At 29.6% G+C, this 21,291-nt stretch overlaps 1 protein-coding gene and 1 long non-coding RNA gene across 2 annotated transcripts in view; one reads left to right on the top strand and one right to left on the bottom strand.

Moving 5' to 3' along the window:
- LOC100878113 (uncharacterized) overlaps positions 1–3,457 on the bottom strand; it is a 54,042-nt gene extending 50,585 nt beyond the window's left edge. Inside the window, exon 1 of the mRNA XM_012288350.2 lies at positions 3,176–3,457. The gene's annotated coding sequence lies outside the window, so the exon portion shown is untranslated. The remainder of the gene's footprint in view (positions 1–3,175) is intronic.
- A 5,839-nt stretch (positions 3,458–9,296) lies between these two features.
- Positions 9,297–10,102, top strand: LOC143265988 (uncharacterized). The gene is made up of 2 exons (XR_013040866.1): positions 9,297–9,625; positions 9,951–10,102. It is a non-coding gene; the product is annotated as an uncharacterized LOC143265988 (long non-coding RNA).
- Positions 10,103–21,291: the final 11,189 nt, after the last annotated feature.

Here is a 21,291-nt window from a genome sequence, read left to right as displayed (position 1 = left end):
TTGATTTTTGAATTTAAAAGACAGAAGACGCACGAGTGTTTCATGTTTGCCGAACGCGTCAACTTTCTGCTTCTTTCTCTTTTCTATTCGCCGTCCTCTTTTATGTTAAAAACTTTAATCACTCGTTACACACACAATTGTTAACGTAATTATATCATGTTTGGTGTCATTTTAATCAGGAAATCTAGACAAATACAAGAGTAAAAGTTTCATGAAAAAAAAAATAGTAAGAAATAAGAAAGTTACAATCTTTTCCTTTGCTTGCATTAGTATGTGTCTCACCGATATTCAATCCTCGTCGTTTCGGCGACCGATCCTGTTTCATTCTTGACTGATTTCGAGGGGGATCCCCCAGTAGTGGGGATACAATTTTAACATTTACGGTAGAGATCTTTTTAACATTTATGGAGTGAATACTGTAAATTGAATTCTACGTATGCCTCCGTGCCTCTGGTGGTGTATGAGTCAACATGCAATCGCCGATTATATTTACCAATTTTACAATTAATAAAAAAAAAAAATTGAAAAACGAATATCCATGTTGTCTTTTACTCAATTATGTTCATGGCATTTACGCGGACAAAAAAAAAGCCCGGAAGAACTATCTCACAGTATCCTATAAAATTCTCCCCATTCCACTAAAAAGCGTGAAATAAAATAATTTTAAGAAAAAAAATACACCGACTTCGAAATACACTAAAAAGTATAAAATAATTTCTATTTCATTCAATCATACAATTACGTCACAGATATGAATGAAACCTATTTACTCGTTAGGTAGTGTATTAAATACATTTCAACCTTTTCGGAGGCGGCGCAAAATTAAAAATACCTCAGTAAACGTTGCTGCCAATAACCAGTTGACTGTGGTATGGCGTATTGGAAATTAATAAATCCTGAAAAAGAATACGAACCATTATAGATATATCTGGTAATATACATAAATGTAACGACTGCATCTTCATTTCGCAACGTTTCTGATATAAATGAAATTGAATCGACTTCGTTCGCATGTGGAAGCCATGGATCTAAAAACCTATAAACGGAGCCCACAACGCGGGAATTACCAAATTTGCGGCAGATGGGCTCTATCTTTATAGTATATGCGGCGATCGAGTCTTTTCGTCGCATACTCTATGAATCTAGATAGACCATAGTTCCATTCTATACGCATTAACACCTACTTCGCGGCGTGCTGTCGAGTTATATGTATAGAAAAAAAAATAGCTATACAAGCTTTGCCTATGTTCGGCTGTGCAAAGGTTGACATGTTCAAGAAAATCTTTTAATTTTGCGCCGCCTCCGAAAAGGTTGAAATGTATTTAATACACTACCTAACGAGTAAATAGGTTTCATTCATATCTGTGACGTAATTGTATGATTGAATGAAATAGAAATTATTTTATACTTTTTAGTGTATTTCGAAGTCGGTGTATTTTTTTTCTTAAAATTATTTTATAAAAGTTCACTTTTATATCGCTTACATATGAAAAGCAATGATTGCAAACTTTTCGATTTATTTTAACAAAGAATAAAGCTTGCAACTTTTTGAAGCGTATCTTTTAGTACTCAATACAAATTAATTTAGGCGTTCATATATAATTTTTTTAATTTTCATGTAAATGTCAATTAGTACACGTTATTTTCATTAACTCTAAAAAAATAGAAATAAATCTAAAGAAATGGTCTTAAAATTTCTGCTTTCTTTGTTGTCCAATCAAGATATTATATTTAATTATTGAAGCCCTATATAAAATAAAAATTAATGATTTTTAATCAATTTTCAGAAAGAAAAGTTTTATTTTGAAAGATTGACAAGTATCCTCAAGTTCTAATATTTGTCAGAACTGTTTATCAGATCTATATGTTTAATATGACATCAAAACCAATTAGCAGCACCTATGACAATATAAAATAATATTTCTGTATGTTTTTTATGACAAATGTATGTACATAAAACATAAAACATATGTGAATTAATAATCACCTGTGAAATATTATACTGTTGATATTCTGTTTCACTATTTGGAACATATACAATGTTTTTTTCATGTGATTAATTTCAGATAGATACATATGTGCTTCAATATTTAATAAATTTATTACTGTTTTTTTTCTGATTTATTCGTTTTTGCGTATAAAATATCTTTGACAGGTATTTATTAGTACACAACATTTTTTTACAGCTGTTTTTTGTAATCTGCATTTTTGACACTGTATGCTTCTAAAGATATATATTATGGGACCAAGTCATTGTTTACCTAACATAGTCATTCACATCATAAAAACGAAGAAGATTAATCTTTTTTCCATTTCATGTTCTATTATTTTGGTTTTTTATACTGCACTAAGATTTTTTATTTTACATACAGTGCTACAGTTTTATACTGTGCTTTCGTTTTAAGTTATTCACAAATGATAATTGAATGACAAATTATTGTAAAATAAGAGAAAATAGAAACACAAATTGTTTTTTATACTTCATATCAAGTAAAATGCATTGTTGTTCCAAATGTTTTGAAACTTGGTCTTCTGCCAAAAAGATATCAGTATCAGTATTAAATTTCATAAAGTAATAAATAATAGCTAACTAGATTGTTTCGTTATCTTCCAAAATCACTTTCAATAATGGCTACCAATTAAATATTAAATAACATATCCCTGACTAATCTTCAAAAACTTGTGGACTTTCCAATGTTGAATACTTGAGAAACATAAAGAAATATTTCTGAGATTGCTATCAAATTTCTAGTGAACAACTTACTTTCATCCAAAGTTTTTCTATTTACTCTCCTAACTCTATTCACTCTACGCTAATTAACAAGTAATGTCTATGTACCATAAATTACCCACGACTGATATGGAAAACTACCATGGATAACAATGATTACTTTCCTACCACATTATTAGAGTTGAACAGTTTCTCTGGAGTCCCCTCACACCCATTCTCTACTTAACAAAGAACCAAGTTTTTCTAGCTATAGTTCCATCAAACTTGCTAAGCCATTTCGTCATAGAATAATTAAAAAACAAAGAACATCCAAAAACACCCGAACACAGTTTAACCTGAAGAAACATTTAGTTTTGAACATCCGACAACAGGGAGGCACCATAGTGCAATATTCCTGCATTCGGTCAAAAAGGAGTATCAAAATTCGACAAGTGTCATACGTACAGAAATAAATGATAATCCATGTACCAATCCAAAGGATGCACTTTTCGTCTAATCAGTCGTATCACACGTAAAGTGAAATAACAATTGTGCGGAGAGCTTAAGCTGTCCGGAAACCCGACACTGAACCAGTATTCAGGGTCGAAATGTGTGCATGAACGCGAACGGTGTGCACGAAAGGAACTAAGGTCCAACTTTCACGAGACGGTGCGCGTCTCTGGCATCGAATGACGATCAGGCCCAGGAAAAGGCCCAGACCCCGGTCAGGCGACGACTGAACTCGACTCTGCTCGAAGCCGACTACGGTCCCTTCTACTCGATGTAGGAGTAGGTCATTAGAACGAGGCATTCGCTCGTATTCCCGGCACGATTCGCCTGGATTATACGGCCGAACACGCGTGCCACTCGGCTTTCAGTGAAAACACTTCTACACGCATCTTCGACTTCCTCACCGGTTAGAGTTGAAGGAAACTTGGGCCTTTAGATGTAGCAAAACCGTGCTTGGTAAAATGCTAAGTGGACTGCACGTTTCAAAATGTACAATTTGAACATTTAGCATCTGATGTACTCTTAATTAGTATTTGAATGTACCATATTAATATTTGATAAGATATGTACAATTTTAATGCACAGATGCAATACGACTTAGGTCCTACATTTGGAGTAAAATTAGAAGGCACGAAAAATTCAGTAGAAATTTTTTTGAATTTTTTTCTGATCAGTTGAAGCTGGAGAAAACGTTCTGACTGGGGTCTGAAGATGTAGCAAACCCGCAATTGCTAAAATGATAAATCGACTTCATGTTTTAAAATGTCTCAGCATCTGACATAATCTGAATTGATGTTTAAATATACCATATTGTTATTTCGTAAGAGATGTACAATTTTAATGCACAGATGCTATACGACTTGGGTTCTACATTTGGGGTGAAATCAGAAGGTGCAAAAGGTTAAGTAGAAATTTTTTTGAATTTTCTTTTTGACCGGTTAGAGTTGAAAGAACCCTGAAAGATGTAGCAAAACCTGTATTCGCCAAAAAGATAAGTGGACTGCATGCTTCAAAGAGTTCCAACATCTAATGCAATCTGAGTTAATGCTTAAATGTAAATTTGCCTTTAAATTACGTTGTCAGTTGGTGAGGTACGTACAACTTTAATATTCAATTGTGATCTGACTTTTAAATTGATTGAAATAAAATCGGAACAAGAGACAGATAAAATTGGAAAACAAATTAAAAATTTTTACCGAACAATCTTTTTATTGTTTCTTCAACCTTAAACAACTTGAAACTGGAACTTAAGAAAATCAATATTTATATATTATTTATGCTTTGTGCATATTATTGCAATATTATGATAGACAAGATATTGTCAAGTTTAAGAAGTTTTTTAGAATAATTTTTACAAATTTTTGTAATTATTTACATAAGTTTATATCTGTGTTATAAAATTAATTGTTAAATGTTATATTGATTTCTATACACTTTTATTCTTACATTCACAGAAGAAAAGTAAAATGTTTCAATTCTGTTCTGAGGTATATGCTTTTAAAAATGTACATCCGTTGTTTTAGTAAAATTATGACTTAAAACTTTAAACATGAAAAAACAAGATAATCCACAAACGACCATGTTGAAATTTACATAATTTTTAAGTTTAATATTTGTGAAAAGCAACCCTGCTCTCCCTAGCTTTATTAAAAGGGCAAATTTGTTTCCTCATCTTTCCTCTCTAAATATTTACGGGTTCCTTCACTCCTCTAAAATTTGTACTAAAATCAAAATTTCAGGATAAATCTTGAAATAAACACATCACTTGTAATTTTCAAAATGTTAAAATTTTTATTATTTGACTTAAAATAATAAAATATTTTTAAAAACTTAACTTAAAATTTTTATTATTTAAGTTTAGTAAATATTAAATATTAGACATCGTAGCATTTGGTCGTAATATATCATAAATGCTAAGGGAAATAATATTTGCTTTGGAACGTCAGTTATTATGTCAGTTATTATTTATTTAAGTTTATTTTAAATTTGTCCAATCTTTATTGTCTACCATTGCACAAATATAATTACTAATACAATGTACACATATAAATCACTGCTACACTGTGTCAATATTGATATAATGTTGACTCCACAACGTTACACGTGTGTTAACGGTAGACACAAAGAAAAGTACTTCGAACTTGTGAAAAGAAGAGAGCTTTCAGATACATCTTCAATATCTTCTTGGACAATCGAGGCTATCGACAAACGTACATGAAGGAAACAGTAGGCAAACTGTAGATACCAGAAAATGTAGGTTAACTATAAGATATTGAAGGCATTCAGTCGTTTCATCTTTTACAACGAATAGTTGGAATATTGCCCAGTGTGTGTAAAACTGGGATCATATCGTTTTCCAATATCTTTGTAGACGACTGTCGGAAAAATTGAATTCTTTAAACTACAGGAGCCACCTAAAAATAAGCGCGAATGAATTATAAAATATCAAGAACGAAGCGAAACTTTTATAAATTTTCGTTCTTAAAAATTGAAAGGAAAAATGCACTCTGTGACACGTACTGAAAAATTAATTCTTCAAAGTGCACTTCCAATCATTTTCTGAACATTTACAGCGAATATTGTTTCGGTAGGTAAAAGCGAATTTAATCGGTATTTTTCATAACAGAACTTGAATTATATTCTGACGTCATGGAGGAATTTTCATTTTTAATAATTGAAATGGAAGTGTCCTTTTTCATTTTGTTATAAAAGCAAATTGACATATTGAACACGAAGTTTGCAAACAATATTCAAATTATGATGAATGCAAGATATCTAACAGAAATATTAAAATAGTTTATAAAATAGAAAATATTTAATTTAGGACAACTGTGAACAATACAGGTTCTGCATGGATTTCTAATTACTTCTAATTGCAGGAATCTTAAAGAAAGAATTAATGTCTTGAACAGGTGTTTCTAGAGCGGACAAAGTCAGGCTGTATAACACAGTAAAACGTGTGTTAATTAATTTTTTATATGACCTACATTAATGAATAGAACAATACTTTCAATGAATATGAACAAACAAGTATTCGAATGGTCATTGGTCTGCGAAATGAGTATTATGAAAGTAATGATTTTTGCCTCTTTATTTCACCGATTATGGCGTATAAAAGGGGTTTTATTTGAAATCAAACTGGAAAGAACACTTTGTACAGAAAATTGAAAAAATATGCAAGAATAAGCTCGAAATAAGTTTAGGGTCAAAAGAATCATTGGGAAAATTTAATGAAAGGAAACGTAATTTACATTCAGATAAAAAAAGTAAAAATGAAGAGACAAAATTAGGAAAACAATTATGTTTTATTAATTTAGGAATATTGTATATTACTTTTATAAAAACAGTATATTACATAATAGTGTAATATATCATATATACACATTATACTGCAGTATTACATATACTATGTAATACATAATACTATTATAGAATATAAGCAATGTTAATAATTATAAATTAATAATTATGTAAATACTACAAAAAGCAGAACCAACATCATAAAAAGCATTAAATTCAATTTAAAAAATTGCACAAAAAATTAATTATGGTACAGTTGTTATAAAATATTACAAAGAAGTCAAATGCTAAAATATTAAAAAATATACGTAATAATTGAAACGTAAGTTACGGTAGCACTCCCTGTTACAGGGTTTTAGAAAAAATACTTTGTTTGCTCGTCCGAATGATTAAAACGTTTATACGGAAATTGAAATGACTAGCGGGCAAAGAGACTTGGAAAATCGCGGTTCTGGAGAAACAGACCGTAATCGAAACCATTTTAGGCAGCAAAGCGTAAAGGATGAAGCTTGAGGGAAAAACGTGCGGAGTATGAATATAATTTAATAAGAACATTCTTTTTATAACGTTAAATCGTAGATATTCACGTATCATAAATAGCACATGCTATAAATCTATTAATTAAAATAAAGAAGCAAAGGAATTTATGTCAGACATTGATGTAATAATATTAATTGGAATAATTTTTGAAAGCAAATTACAAAAATTTCTATTTGTAAGGGTATTAACACTTACCTTGTTTAAAAACACTTACTTGTTAAGTTTTGATATATCATCCTTTAAAAAAAAATTTGAGGGTCTCGATGCAAATGTAATACGTTTGTTGCACTGTATATAAATTAATTAAACTCCAAAAATTCTAAACTTGTACTGAATAACATTATTATAACAATAATGACCTGAAGGTCGATGCGACGTAAAACCTGAAAAGAAATAATAACAATAGCAATGTTATTAATAAAAGTAAAATTTCAAACTTTAACAATAAATCGATCATTTATTATTCAAAGTCATTTCTCAAACATTGAATCACAAAAGTTAAAAATAATTTAAAATTAACATTTAAATTTATTATCAAAAACAATATTTTACTTTAAAATTTATGATTCGAACGTGTTGAATTCATCTACAAAACGCTCTTTGTTCTTTCCACGCGAAGCATAAATATCTTGAGAAAGGAAGAAAATATCGATCGCTTAAAACGCTTACAGCTATTCCTATTAATTTCTGTCTACTGAGTTTGCCAAAGACACACTCTGAGTATTTGACGCTATCTGGTTGTTCTCAATTCCTCACATGTCGCATAATTTTCTCTTCTAAGCTTTTAAAACTTCCTCTTTCCGTGTCATCCAAAAAATCTTCACTCTTTGATCCACATTTTTCCTTTCTGCTTTTATCCCGTGATTTGCTAATGGCTCGATTTACTCATCGTCGTTGTTTGACTTGTTTCTTTTTACCTGGTGTCCATGAAATGCGACATTTCACCATTTCATGAACACACTTCATTATTAGATAATCGAATAGATGAAAGAAACTGAGATTGTTTTCATACTATTTTGGTTATTAAAAAATTGTTAATGTTCAAAATAAGCATCATCGAATGTAGCTTTAATGTGATTTTTATGTTTGACACATCTCCTAAGATATTAATATTAATACTTTTTCTTATTAAAAATAATAAGAATATAACTTCATAAAAATTCTCTGAATATTAGGAAGCAATTTTATAATTTGTAATTATAAACAATTCTGAAATTTTCAATTGAATTCAAGCTTTTGCAACATTAACTATAAATTCTTCATATCCTGAAGGAAATGCATTTCACCGTAAATAATATGAAAAAATTCATTTAACTATTTAATTTAATTCCGAAGTTAAAATACAATTAATTCTTCATAACTCCGTAGTTGATGTTTTATAAAATGTCAAAGTTCAGAAAGTTTATTCCATTTTAATAAATGAGGATAAATGACGTACAAAATCAAACAGTACTTCATCTTTCTACCACACATTGTTTAAAGGTATTCTACATTTTAATAAGATTAAAATTTAAAAATTTGACTACTTAATATAATCTAATTTAGTTAATATTCTCATATACATACATTATATAATATAATTTTCTTAATTATCTAATGCATAATATAATTTTGTTCTGCAAAAGCTATTTATTAATTCCTAACAGAATAACTACATATGCTAGCAAATTTAAAAATGTATATTGTTATTTTAAAATTTACTAAATAATTATAATAAACACAACAAAACATTACTTACAATAAAAAGTGAAAAAAACTAGCTATGCATTTTGTCAAGTTTTATCTACCAACGTTCAACTATCAGCCTTTTCATATGCTGCGTCAATAAATAATTCTTCCGCGAGAGAAGATTGATAAATCAATTGGAAAAACAAATTTAATTTAAAAGTTATCACGGGAAGAGTTTCCTTGTTTTTCGGAATAACACGAAATATCAATTCCATCCTCTTAAATGAATTCGTGAACTAAATATTTTACGTAAATTGAGGAATAGAAAATAGCATGCTACTGACTTCTTTGATAGCGTACTTTAAATCTATTATAATTACGGACATCCTTTCACTTGTTCTATCATTTATTTGATTATCCATTTCCTTGAATTCCACGTAATGAATTAAATTTTTCTTGTGCATGTTTTTTAATCACATCAGAAAAGAAATGAATCATAATAGAAAAATCGTACGAACGTCTACTGAAAACTTCCGTGATAATTAATTTGATATACGGTGGCGAGCGTATAAGTACGGAAATCACATTTACAAGTTCATGCAAGGAGTAGTAGCCCGTGAAACAATATATAGCGCAGTATCATTTTTTATTTCTGTACGTGCTTTAATTAAAGGTGCATGAAACCTACTGTGAAACGAAATGACACTTTTAATAACGGTTTGAGGAAAAACATCTCATAAGCAGTTTTTTTCTAAAAATGTCGTAACTCTCAATTAAGATCGCTTTTATTAAAATTCAAAGCACCTTTAACAAGTAATATGCATTCTTTCTTACTGGAAAATGCAACACAAAAATTCGGGTCCATCGTAGAAATAATAATTCATATAAATGAAAACGGTAATTACACAAATACACAAGTAAAAAATAAATTTCTAACATGAAATCAAGTCTGCTTGTTCCTGAAATTTATTTTTTCTGCATTTTTTCGTGAATTGAACATACGAAATCTATTTCTGTATCATCATAGTTTGGTCCATCGATAATACTTTTCATCGTTAACTGCATAAAGTTGACTTAAGTATACAAAGCGTTATCGATGGATCCGTGAAGACCGCAGTGCTAAAAAAATAAATTTCACGTGCCCAATTTGTGAAAAACACAAAAAGATAAGTTTCAGGATTAACTTGTTTATCAAAATCCAGCTTATAATAACAATTTTCAGGAGTGTCGTATCAGGAAACCATAAGTTTGTAACTATCAAGCAACTTCGAGGCTGAATCTTCGTTACTTAATGATGTGTAATTAGTAAGTCTTAAACTCCATCGCATGCTCTATGTAACAGTATCTAAGAAAATGATTATACACCTAGCATGAGGCATTTGTAATTTAATCGAACCACTTTAAAAACTTTCCGCAACGTATTTCACAAATACGAGATTGTTCAAGGTGTTTAATTGATTTTAAAACCAATGTGATGATAAAACACGCATAACCGGTTAATTACGAAATAAAGCATCATCCTAACAACTTTTACAAGCTCCAAAACGCAGATAAATTGGGGTCATATATTAGGAGAGGCCTTCATATTAGGTAACGTTACCCTATCATTGGAATTATGAATCGATATGTTCATAAAAGCGTAGTAGACAATCATTTGCTTTGTTGCTAATAATAATTTAACACGCAAGTAAAGTTTTCAAACAGATAATAATGCGAAACGTACTTTCTGAGAGCAAAGTTTTTGTCTAAACGAATTATGGCACGAATTACAACGGAACTCCACGAACCGGTACTCACAAATTTAAATGAAACGTTATGGGATTATAGCGTGATTCAAGGTAAGGATAACGGTATACATAGTTCGTAACCAATCGTCCTTTAAGAATATGAAAACTAACCTCAAAGTGCAATGGACATCACACTCTTTCACATTCTTATAATTTTTAAAATACAAGAAATAAGAAAAACATTTGCAAAAACTTTAACAATGTAATTTTTCAAGTCTGACTATCATTTAAGAGGAAAGTGCAAATTTTTTGTTTTACAGAAGTACCAAATTTGTATTAAACTTTAAATGAACATACATTTGCAATGAGTAATATTTTACGATATTTTTAAATTTACAAAATTGTGTCACATGTTGTATATTTCAAAATCCAAAATTTGTTACTAACCTCATAAATCGAGTTGCGTTACAAAATTTATTTCGACATAAAAATTACGAATATTTTACGATAAAAATTTTTCAAAATTGGAACGTGAAGAAAAGTTTGCACGCCCGTAACGAGCACACGTATTAAGCATACATATATTGAATATCGTAATACGAAAAAAAGTTTAAATTGGTTCAACAGTGTTATACAGGTACATTCTGTAGTTTCGCATACTATTGAATCGCTATGTCTCTCTTATTGGTTCAACGATCGCACTTTCTCGATTCGACCAGATGGAAATTGTGCGAAAACTTTTGCCCACGATTCCGGATGTGAAAGTAATGAAGCGTGTAAATCCTATTCTAACTTTTATTGCCTTTACTTAATCTTATTTGAAAACAAAATAGATGTAATTCTGCTTGTATCTCTAAAAATAACTTTTTAGGATGAAACATTTTACTAATATGTATTTTGACTTATTGTGATATCATTTTGGAACATCAATTCATTACCAAAATAACTATAATATATTTTGTTAAAAATATATTTTGCGGTCGATGACCATTATTGTGCTCTTAGTAAACATTGAACAGAGAATATTTAACACTTGATACATGAAAATTGAGTGATGTAAGTCAATTAAGCTGATCTGTGTAATCTTATAAATTCTTCAGTCTTCTTATAACAATCTTTTACAAATATGATGACAAAATAAATTACAGAACGCTACTGTTTTTCATCGCGTATTGACTAAAAATTATGACACTTTTAAAACTCTATTCTTGTACTTCACGAATTTTTATTAAAATTAAAAATAGTAAACGTAGTGAATGTTATTGTAGAATAAAATATATTTTATTAATTTAGAAAATATTTATTTTGCAATAATATTCGTTGATGTGTAATGAACGAATAAAATGAAATGAACGAAAAATGATACGAACAAAAGAAATGAAGAAAACATTGTGATACTATAGACTTAAATAGACTTAAAATAGACTTAAATAATTTAACAAAGTAAACTCAAGAATTTACTACCAATTAATACCATACAGCACTTTAATTGTTTGTTGTAAATTGAATGCAATGAATTAGTAAATTGCATACAATTTCACCCAACTACAATTGAGATTTATTAACCCGTATAGATGCAGTTGCAGTTATTGATTCATCAACATTAAACTTAGACGTACGAACAGGAGCTACGAGTTAATTATCGTAAGAAAAGCTAGCAATCTATAAATTTCTCCGTCTGAATAGAACATGCTAGTCATTTCTAGCATTTCGTTTCGCTTTCGCGATGACTATTAATATATAAATCGTGCATCAGTGAAAGAACTGCAATTTCTAGGAAACGGGTTCCACCAGTTCGCAAAACTAATCGTCGTGTCACCATTTGATTAATGAAGAGGAGCTTAAAAATATCTTTCATGTTTACGTGTCAGATATTAAAAAATATTAAAACATTTTACTTGAATACTTCAATTTTAATGTTTTTAAGGTTGAATTTTAATATTGATATTTAAATTTTAATACCTTAACAACTTAATTTTAATATTTTTAATATGTTTCAACATTTTTGAAATATTTAAATATTAAATATTATTACACATTTTTTTTAAATATTAAAATATGTAGTCTTTCACAGAATCAAAAATTTGAACTACTACATTGTAAACTATTATATTTTGTTGATAGTTAATAATAATTTATTTATTGATAATAAGTCAAGTATATTCTGAAAATGTAATAAACAAAAGAGCAAAGTATTTGGTACTCGTATTAGCCTTATTATTATACTTAAATTTGTACTTTCGTTACAATTGTATGATACAGAGAGGCAGTTTATAAGAAGATATATGAAAGTAAAATTTTATTAAACAATTTACATAACCTACATAATATAATCTATAAGAAAATTTATTTGTACTGTATATTCATGTAAAAATGAAATAATACAAAATCATGCATGACATGATAAAATATTAGACTATGACATGGTAAAATAGATTCTGCAATTCGTGTTTAACATTTTTAGTACCATGTCAGCCATATCCGGGTGACGTATGAATTATTCATAAATATTTGTAAGCTATTTTAGTGGGAACAATCTGTTAAAAGTTTATCCGACTGAATAAGCTAAATATTATAACAATGACATGAAAATAAAATTACTAACCAAAAAGATTTTCTGTATAATTTTAATACACTGTGTAATTTAAATACAGAACTGTTAGGTTAGATAACAGGTTAGAAAATCTGTTAGGTTACCCAAAGTTTTTGCAAATATATGCAGTATACATAAAATTATTTTATTCTGTTCATGTATGGACAAATAAACAATGTAAACAATTTAGTATTACTAAATATTTAATTTACTTTACTTTACTTTACTTTAGTAATTAAATATTTAGTAAGCATTAGTTAATATTTGATAATTAACATTACCAAGGTGCATTGTTACCTGTAAATGCAGTGATTAATTTAATTGCTCCAAGAATTAATTAATTTATGTTAAAAACATTGACAAAAGTTTGTTCAGTCATTTTTAATTCTCTTTGAATGACAACTTAAATGTAATTTTGCAATACTTGATGTCCTCTATATTGTTTCAAATCCTTTTGATTCGTTCAATACAATTTCAATAATTAAATAAAATTTAATTAAAAAAAAGTGTACAGCCATAACAATTACTACTTTCTCATATTATATTCCAAAGTTAATTTGTAACTTTCCATTTGTATCCCACTGAAATTTGTAAATACAATTTCCTCAATTATATGTTTAATTTTGTTATCAAATACTGCTTTTGATCACAGTCATGTATTCATTTTATTAACAATGTAATACCATTATCACTGCAGCGGTAAATGCATTCGTTACTCAGGAAATACCTCAATTTTCATTCGTACTGTTTAAACGCCAACTATCCAGATTCTCTGGATTATCTTTCAAAAATTGAGCAGTCGAAATACATATTATGGCGTGAAGAGCTGCGTGGAAAATTCACGGACGAACTTCAACGATTTAAATTCACGGTGACTGCGTTTGAAAGGTTTGTGGTTCACTTGTTAACTTGCATTCGAATGAAAATGAAACGGTTCTGTACATTTGAACGATACACCGTTCGTTTTTGTGAACAAAAAGGTATAAAGAGCTCGTGGAACTGAACAGAAGTACAACGCAAACATTTATCGAAAAAAGAATTGCCTCTCTATAGTACATCTCCGTTAATTTCGTATCTTTTAACTTCTTTTTATACCTCGTGAACTCGGAGAGTTTCTACGTTGAATACTCGCATAATGGTCCATGCTCGTTGGTTGTTTGCAAATATGGGTGAACTTGCGGTAATAAAATTAACAATATCAAAATGGCTTGAGGAAGAACGTATTCACATCTGAGTATTCAAAATATAAAATTCGTAGGTAGTTATATGAAACATCGCACTATTTCAGTAAATAAAGGTAGCTTTATTAGCCTCTTCCCGTGCCATTTATTTAACACATGTGTAACGACCCTGGAGTTAGGAATTATATTCCATAATTCCCCGATTCCATGGTTCGCCGATTCCATAATTCCCCGATTCCATAATTCTCCAATTCCATAATTTCCCAATTCCATAATTCCCCGATTCCATAATTCATCGATTCCACATTGTCCCAATTCCATAATTCCCCGATTCCATAATTCACCGATTCCATAACTCACCGATTCCATAATTCCCCGATTCCATGGTTCGCCGATTCCATAATTCCCCGATTCCATAATTCCCCAATTCCATAATTCTCCAATTCCAAAATTCCCCAAATCTCCAAATCCCCAATTCCAAAATTCCCCAAACCCCTAAATCCCCAATTCCAAAATTCCTCAAAACCCTAAATTCCCAATTCCAAAATTCCCCAAATCCCCAAATCCCCAATTCCAAAATTCCTCAAAACCCTAAATTCCCAATTCCAAAATTCCCCAAATCCCCAAATCACCAATTCCAAAATTCCCCAAATCCCTAAATCCCCAATTCCAAAATTCCCCAAATCCCCAAATTCCCAAATCTCCAAATCTCTAAATCCCCAAATCCTCAAATTCCCAAATCCCCAAATCCCAAATTCCCAAATCCTCAAATCTCCAAATTCCAAAATTCCCCAAAACTCACCCAAAGAATAATATCCAACCTATATCCAAATAATATCCATTAGTCAGTCAAGACTAATTATTCAGGGCTATAACATTAAAAAGAACAAAGAAAATTAAAATGTAGCTATTTTATATTTAGGGATTATTGATAATGTAACTTATAGCTGGACTTAAATTTCAAGTTGAAGAGTATTCAAAATTTCAGTAAGGTGTGTCACATTTGAGCTATAAGTGCGTCACGAGTGAGACTCGTCAAAGTACAAGAAGGGATTAATAATTATTTAAAATGTATCGTTAGAAAAAATACTTGTATTAGCATTCGAGCTTCGGTCGAAAGTATGTCGTTAAACGTAAAGACGACTTACCTTAGCTCGACGACTATTTTACTTAGAATAACTGATAATTACTCATTACTACTATTGCACACCTGGTGCTCAACCAGTCTTATCCACGGAAATCAATTGCACACCTGGTGCGCAACCGGTCTTATAACCTCGAAAATCAATTGCACACCTGGTGCGCAACCGGTCTTATAACCTCGAAAATCAATTGCACACACAGTGTGCAATCGGCTTCGAAAGGGTTAAGCTCTGCGCCGTTTTACCCGAAAAGAACATTAATAACGACGTATACAATTCAGTCTTACAAGAAAATTCTCAAGTTTAAAATTACCTCCTAAAATGGCAGATCGTAAGGCAGGAACATCAAAAATGCAAGATGCAACCAATGATAATCAAAGTGATGACTACATGCTTGCAAATAGAAATTTTGTTGTTACGGATAGTGATAGTGATTCAGAAAGTGAGGAAAACATGAATATAAGTATTGAACTCTTAGATGATGCACAAGATGAGGTTTTTGAGGAAAGTGATAGCGATTATACTGACACTGAAAGTGAAACCGAAAGTGAAATTGAACAGCACCAAAGTGAACTTATTGAAGATACGTGGCAAGATGATGGTTCTTTTATAAAAATTCCTTTTGTGGGTAAACCACGTCTCCGAAAGTCACCAAACGGAGATAGTCCGTACGATTTTTTTGAACTTTTATTTGATAACACCTTTTTCTCTTTGACTGTGAATGAAACAAACAACTACGGTAAAATAATTTTTGAGAAAAAATGGAAGGAGTTAACCATTTCGGAATTTAAGGTGTTTTTAAGTTTGTTACTACATATGGGAACTATCAAATGCCCAAGAATTGATAACTATTGGAGTAAGAGCGAACAATTTGGTTTTCAGTGGTTTTCCCGACATATGAGTAGACAAAGATTTCAAAATATCTTACGATCGCTTCGTTTCTCTTCTGATAATGATCGCCTACGGAAAATAATTCCGGTTGTAGATTATTTTAATAATAAAATGAGTGAAATATATTATCCTCGCAAAGAATTATCAATCGATGAATTTCTAGTTCCTTGGAGAGGAAGTTTAATATTTAAACAATCTATTGCTAGTAAAAAACACAAACATGGTGTAAAGTTATACATTGTGTGCGAAAGTTCTGGTACCGCGTTACGAATAAAAGTATACACAGGAAGTGGTGACGACATAAGTGAAAAAGAACATATTGTATTTCATTTGTTAAAAGATTTTCTGAATCAGGGACATTCAGTCTTCATGAACAATTATTACAGTTCTTTTGGTTTAGCTTCGAAATTGCTTCATTACAAAACTTTCTGTACAGGAACATTGAGAAAGACAAGGAAGAGAAATGATTCGGAAGTGATAAAACAAGAACTGTCGAAAAATGAAGTAATTTTTCGGTTCAAAGACAATGTAATGATAGGTAAATTTAAAGATAAAAGAGACGTGTTGTTCATATCAAGTGAATACACAGCAACGTTAAAAGAATACGAAAATAAACATAAACAAAATATTGTGCAACCAATTGCGTTGCATTACTATAACAATCATATGAAAGGGATAGAGCGCAAAGATCAGACGCTGTCTTATTATTCTTGCTCAAGGAAGACATTTAAATGGTACATAAAATTATGGATTCATTTAGTTGAAACTTTGGTTATAAATTCATTTAATTTATACAAAACGTATTCACCAACGATAAAAAAATTGAACTTTCATGACTATCGTTTAGAGATTTTAAAAAACTTAATTGAAAACTCCGGAGGCAGTAGGACAACAATACCAAAAACAAATGATCATCTACCTGAAATTTTACCAAGAAATAAACATAGGAAAGTAAACAGGAAGATTTGCAGGCAGTGCTATAAGGAAGGGAAATATAGACGTAGCAATTATTTTTGTCCAACTTGCGTCGGCAATCCTGGATTATGTTTGGGAGAATGTTTTAAGCAGTATCATCGACTAACTAATGTATAGCTACATTGCGATCAGTGTAATATTTCCTAAAAATGTATTTACAAATTATATTTTCTTTTTTATTATCGAGTTATATTACTTTATTTTTCTAAAAATTTATTTGTCGTTTATATTATTTTCTTCATTATTCAACTCACTTTTCTGACATTTTACTATTTCTTAAAAATTTTCATTGTATTATGTTGTATTCGAAATTATTGAAAGCAAAATAACGGTTTTATATTATCTATTTTTGAAACAAGTGTTTATCAATTTTAGTGATGTATTTTTATTTTACCTTATATTGTACACATGGTGTGCAATCTGCTGCTCGCAATAAACATATTCTGAGGAGCGAGGTGCACACGTGGTGTGCAATCATCTTATTTATGCGAATTCACTTATGAACATGGTTATTTCCATAGTAAACAAGTCTTTTTTTATTAAAAATGAAAAATATAATGAAAAAAAAACAAATTTTGCTCTTGGGGACTTTGTTCGAAAAAAATCGCCATCTTGAATAGGTTAAGCCTTAAGGCATGAAAAAACACCTCATGGTAGAAATAAGTACACCATATGCACATTTTTGGATGTAGGATGAGCTGGGAGAAAACGATATCGCTTAATTAATTTAACAACTATTATATAAAAAGTGATAAAAATTTTAATTTAAAGTTAATTTTAAGTTAAAATTTGAAAAATGTTTTTCGACACCTCTTCGTAACAATAGTCAAAAGTAAAAATGAAAGTGTGATATAAAATATTACTCTTGCATGATTTATTACTAAACGTATCTGTTTTTCAGTGTCCAAAAGTGATTTATCGTTAAATTCGTCTTCTTCATACATAGTTATTATTTTCCTGTCGAAATACGAATGTACGCAATATGGAACATGTTGAGTTTACGTAATGTGGGACATGTTCCATATTAAGCACACGTTCCTTGTTGATATTACGTAGTATTTTAAGTTTTGTTATTCTAATTATATTATAATAGTAATAGTGGAAAATAGATTCGATGTATTTAAATGTGGACAGTGTAAGTACACAATGCATAGGATTCTATAAGATGAACTTAAAACAAGTGGACATTTATTTATTTGTCTTGTACGTTTAAATAAATATCAATTTTCATGATAGAAATAAAGTGTTTTAGATTTTATTAACATACATTTTAGGTTATATTGTCATGTTTTTTTTTTCAAGCTGCTTTTGACTTATTTTACATTTTTTTACCATAATTTTAAGACATTAATTTCACCATTACGATTCAAATATTCATTAATATTATAATGTTTTAATAACGATTTCACAGAAGAGAGAACATGTTTCTGTGTTTGGTAAGCTTTTAAATCCAGGTGTTCTACATTAGCCGCGGTAATCCTGTTCGAAATATTTATTTAACTGTTCGTTACGTAAAATGAATACATTTCGTAAAAGAATACATTTTTAAACACCTAAAAATAATAATAATAAAATCTGTATAAGTACTTTATACAAATTTATACAAATAGTAATTTATATTACAAATTATATGTGACATAAAAAGATTGTAATTAACAAAGAAACGAAGTGTTTTTGATAATGATAGTAAAATATGTGGTTTATTTATACACCAATAAACCACACAAACGAATTTTCTTAACCAATTGTCTTTAAAAATAGAAAGAAGTTCATTTGGTCAAGACCTTATTTCTACGGAGAAAACACAACGACTTGTAAACCGACCCTATAGCCCACTCTTAATGAAAATCTTAATGAAAAGACTTTGTAAAAAGTTAGATAGTGTAAAACTAATCAAGGAGTCTTACAGATTCTTAAAGATCCGCTTAACTGTTTAATTAACTGTAGTAAAAAGAAGTTTCTGTACTGAAGTGATTGCTAATAAATGCTGAAATAAATTAGATAAGAATAAAGTATTCCATATTAATACAATGTAATTCCATGTTAAACGCAGATTTGTAACTAGTACTATAATTTCTAAAATCTTTTTTTTTTATTTCTTTATGTAAAATCAGTTGATATTTATTTAATTTTATTTAAAGTATAATTTTGCTCTTTATTATAAAATTGATGAATCAAAAAGTTTCATAGTATATTTTATATTTAATTCAAGTACAATTTACAGTAATTAAGAGATCATTATTTTTATAACTGTTCTTAATTAAGGTTTTTGGGACTAATTTGTATTGTTTTATAGCAATTTATGTAGAATACAGGTCCACTAATAAATCAGACGTAGTGTCTGCAATTATGCGGAATAATTTGGAGTATTCATTAAAGATCTGAATTATTCATTGCAATTATTGTCTTCTTTCTACATAAATGATTAGCTATATACTAAATTACTCGGGATTAATAGTTAATATTTTAAACAGTTTTGTTTAAATAAGTTGGAACTTCTTCTCTGAAGAAATTCAGTTAATTATTTAATATTATTTCCTTGAAAGCACTACGAATTTGAAGTTGGCAGCGTTTCTCTACTATACTGTTACATATACAGCAAATATTGCAAATATAGAAATTTGCAGATTGAAAATTTTATTAGTTTCATGTACACATGAAACAATATTACAAAATTATACTCTCAAATTTTATATATTGAGTTAATATAGAAAAATTTTTGAATTAATACAAAAATTTATTACCAAACGAATTATTCAATCAATCGCTAAGAAAATATTCACATTTTTGACAAATGGTGAGACATAGTTATATGTAATAGTTAGTTATACATTCCGTGATATAAACAAAAGTGTTTAAACTTCTTGAAAGCCGATTAAGTCACAAAGCGAAATATTTCCCTTTCACGATCCTGTTAACCTTGCGAATAACAATTCAATCCATACTTTCAATATGAAACCATTCAATGATTTTTGAAGGTCGTTTCAAGTTCTTTCACGGAATTGCAACTTCAGTTTTATTCACAAACAATGTCTAAAATATGTATAAAATAGATATAATAATTTTTTAAAACAATTTTTCAAAATTGAACCAAACCGAATCATTTTCAGAACCTAGATGATTTAATTTACTAGATGACATACTTTCATCATATGGATAAAGAAAATAAAGAAAATTTGCTAAAATAGCAAAGAAAATACTGAAGATCATTTTACAATTCTTTCATCTGAGCTTGCAAAATTAAAAAGCGGAAAATTCTAATAATGAATCTGTCTCTAAGAGTTAGAATATACTTAGAACCATGCTGTAATTTTTCTGAGTTAACTAAAATGGTAAATAAATTGTATCAAAGCATTTTCTGAATATTACAGTTCCTTATTGTTGCTATATCGCTATTGTAGATGATAAGGTGAAGTAGGGTAAGTGCAGACTGGTTTTTGTAAAGTTAGTATTTAAACGTAAGTATTTTCAGTCTGCTATGTAAATACTTACCGCTGTCGATATCGAACGCTTTGCACAATTACTACTATTTAATTAATATTAACTAAAACCTTAATTTTCCTTGTACATTTTGATTTTGATAGGAAATTGTTTAAAATGTCAACTACACTGCACTTTCCCCGAAAATGGGGTAAGAGCGTAACTTGAAGTTAAATACTTTGAAACTTTATTTCATGTGCAATGGGGCAAGAGCAGAATTATTAACAAATCTACATTAAAATGCTTTTTACTGCATTATGCAAGTACTCTATACTGCAAACAAGTATTCTTAGCTGAAATATAAAAGGGGATATAGTGAAACAAAACAAGAAAGCAAACATACTAAATGGAGAAATTTCGTTCATATTGTAATAAAAATAGTCTGTATACGCACTTGCCCCGTTTACGAACTTACCCCACTTCACCTTAAAATGTTTCACAGAAGAATTCAATCGTGCAGCTAACAAATGTCCATCACGTTCCCCACACTTCACACTTCTAGATTTCTATTTATGGGATGACAAAGATACAACGCGTAAGAGGTGCTTGCTTTGTGATAATTCTAAACAAAATT

This window comes from Megachile rotundata, chromosome 2 (assembly GCF_050947335.1).
Source record: "Megachile rotundata isolate GNS110a chromosome 2, iyMegRotu1, whole genome shotgun sequence".
NCBI lineage: Eukaryota > Metazoa > Arthropoda > Insecta > Hymenoptera > Megachilidae > Megachile > Megachile rotundata.
This window is presented reverse-complemented; position numbering and strand designations above follow the sequence as displayed.